Source organism: Geospiza fortis, unplaced genomic scaffold, assembly GCF_000277835.1.
Source record: "Geospiza fortis unplaced genomic scaffold, GeoFor_1.0 scaffold102, whole genome shotgun sequence".
Classification (NCBI taxonomy): Eukaryota; Metazoa; Chordata; class Aves; order Passeriformes; family Thraupidae; genus Geospiza; species Geospiza fortis.
The window spans coordinates 2,127,340-2,130,697 of NW_005054373.1; the positions used below are offsets into that span (position 1 = coordinate 2,127,340).

Below are 3,358 nucleotides of genomic sequence, written 5' to 3' on the forward strand. Positions count from 1 at the left end.
ATATTATATATTAATATATATAACCAATATATATTATATATGTAGTATATATAATTAATATACATTCTATTAAAACGATACTAAAATAACTATAATTATATTAAAACTATACTGAATACTATATATAATTAATATATATTACATATTAATATATACAATTAATATTATATATAGTATATATAATTAATATGTATTATATGAAAACTATACTAAATAGTATATATAATTAATATATATTATATATTAATTAATATATAATTAATACATATTTTATATATAGTATATACAATTAATATATATTATATTAAAACCATACTAAAAGAATAGAAGAAAGGATTTCATCAGAAGGCTAGCAAGGAATAGAAAGGAATGGAATGATAATAAAATCTTGTGACTGACTAGAGAGTCCGAGACAGCTGGACTTTGGCCATTAATTGAAAACAACTACATGAGATCAATCAAAGATGCACTTGTTGCATTCCACAGCAGCAGATAATTATTGTTTACATTTCGCTTCTGAAGCTTCTCAGCTTCTCAAGAGAAAAAATCCTAACAAAAAGATTTTTCATAGAATATCTCTGTGACATTGGATGTGCTCTGAAGGAATGCTGGAAGTGCTGAAACTTTCAGAAAATAGTGGGAGTTGGTTCTGTCTGTCAGAGGCTTCTCCAGGAGGTCCAGGTTCTCTTTTGAAATTAAGGAGGATGTGAATTGGCAGAATTCAGTTTGATTATTGTCTATAATACTAATATTGAAGGAGATTTTTCCTTTTGAAAGCAGGATAATTAAGATATTTTCAATAATCTTAATGGCACGAAGCTGTGTCAAGTTACGTTTAGGGTGGATATTAGCAGAAGCTTCTTCACTCAGAGCACAGTTAGGCACTGGAACAGGTTCTCCCTGGAAGAGGTCACAGCACCAAATGTGACAGAGTTAAGAAGCATCTGGGCAGTGTTGTTGTGACTGATCCCGGTGTGTGTAACTGCTGAGGACAGTTGTAGTTAGTGAACCATGTGGCCACTAAGTGGAGCTAAAACATCAGTGACAATGAGTGCATAACCTGACCCTGAAAGCAGGAGTGTCCTTTGCTGTGGAGATGGTCAGCTCCTCCCTCTTCGCTTCAGGCTGGAGAGGTTTTGGGAGGATGAGGGACTACTGCAGGTTGGTTCCCTAGGAGCCCTGTGGTGGCACCCTTTGAGGCCCTGAGAAATGTCTGTCACAAGAACCAGGGCTGCTTTGGGAGTTTGTGGATAGCAGAAGTATCTGGAGATTTAAGTACAACTCGAAAAAGGAAAGGAATTGTCCTTGGCATGAATGTCTGCTCAGTGGAATTGCAGCATGAGTTCAGGTTTGCTTCCTCTGATCACCCGTTTGTGGAAATCCTGGTTGTGACCTGTATGAAAGAGAAAATGGAACCAGACAGACTGAAAGTGCAGCAATGTGATTCCTGTTTTGTTCCTCTGTCAATGATTTACGTATCCTGCCTTCCCAGCCTCCTCTGGCTGGGGCACATTTGTAAAGCACTGGATAAATATCCCAGTGGAATGGAAGCCCCGGTGTCACAACCTCATTTGGCTCAGAATCATGGAAAAGGATCACATTTTTTGCAGAGGGACATCTTGGTCTAGTGGAAGGTCTCTGCCCTTGGCAGAGGCGGTGAGATGAGATGAGCTTCAATGTCCTTCTCAACCCAACCCATTCTATGATTTGGGATCTTCAGGAAAACTGCTGAACAGTTTCTTGGGAAGAGTGGCAGACGGAGACTCCCAGAGTGTGGAGCAGCCTGGGGACACTCAGGCATGTGTGGGGCACAGAGAAGTGCAGGGAAGCTGTTTCCCAAGATTCACTGGAGCTTTTCCTGCTGCCTGGTGTCTGTGCTGTTCCTCTGCACTGGAGGAAGGTGTGAAACACAATGGGCATGAGGAAGAGTTGGATCAATGAAGAGCAGGGCTAGGAATGCCAGGAATGAGGCTCCACGTGGAATCAGGTGGTTTCAGGTGGGAGCAGGGCTTAGTCCTGAATCCAGCCTGGAATTTTTATCTGCATTGCTGAAAGAGTAGCTGGTTTTTGTCCCTCTTTCCCAAGAGGAAGTGACAGTTTCAGAACGGTCTGGAGGAGCAGTTATAGGGACACCATAATTACATGTTCCGTTTAATTATAATCTTCACTTAACAGCCACGATTTGTGCACCTTAATTACCACGTTGCCCCGGTGGTTTGTGCTCTCCTTGGCTTGGTGATGGGACAGATCTTGTCGAGACCCATGTGATGGAGATGATGTCAATGAAAGTGATGTCACCTGCTTGGCAGCTCAAGGTCACGAGTCAGTGACAGTCAGTGTGACCCAAGGATGAGCCTGCTGGCTGCTCCTTCCCCTGGCACTCCTGGAGTCCTGGGGCAGGGCTCTCTTGGGAGAGTTTGGGCTGCCAGTGCTGCCCAAAGGGTGCTGGGTAGGAGCAGTGGCTGTGCTCACCAATCTTGGATCCCTCTCATTCCATGAAACCACGTGAGAGCCCAGAGATGGGGTGGCCAGCATTCAGGGGATACACATTCCCTGCTTCCCTCTGGCACAAGGGAGCTGGGAATGCCTCTTGTGTCTCCAAAACAGGCTCCTTGAGATGAGTCTTGGTCATTCAGAAATAGTTTCTGATGCACCTCTTTGCTTTTTTTAATTCTGCTATGGAGAGGGACTTTTCAATGGGCATGGAGTGACAGGGCAAGAGGGAATGGCTTAAAGTTCAAGGGAGAGCAGGTTTAGATGGAATATTGGGAAGGAATTCTTCCCTGTGAGGGTGGTGAGGCCTTGGCACAAGTTGCCCACACTGGAAGGTACCCTAAAGCCCATCCCATCCCCTGCCATGGGATTTCAGTTCCCATGGTGGACATCCCTATCAACATGACCCCATCCCACAGCTCTGCAGGTGTCTGGTGGAGAAAACAAACCTGCAGAAAGAAGTTTTGAAGAAGCTTTTTAACAAGTGAAAGCATAATTCCAGCTTCTCCCTTGGAGGCCACGTCCCTCACCCGTCGCTTGGCGTTTGCCCAGCAGTCCCCGTCACGCTCGTGCTGTGACCTGGCTCTGGCCTGTGTCCCACGTCACTTTGTGACCAGCTCCCAACTTCCTCATGGCAGTGCAGTGGCTCCAGCCGTGTCACCTTTTCTCCAGATTGCTCCGTGCCAGCTCCAGAGGGGCAGCTCTGGCATCCTGGGGCCGAGCAGCTCCCGCTGAATGTGTCACACCTGGCATTGCTGCGCTCTTCCTGGCAAGCAGGATGCAGGGCAGTGCCACAGCACACACCTGGGGCTCTGCTGCCTCTATTTATAGACTCTGGGCTTTCCCTAATTGCTGGATCGCAGCT

The 3,358-nt window shown here is 45.1% G+C and overlaps 1 protein-coding gene across 1 annotated transcript in view; it reads left to right on the forward strand.

The window, feature by feature from the left end:
* ZC3H18 (zinc finger CCCH-type containing 18) overlaps window positions 1-3,358 on the forward strand; it is a 45,409-nt gene that overhangs the window by 17,296 nt on the left and 24,755 nt on the right. The gene's annotated exons all lie outside the window — the stretch shown is intronic.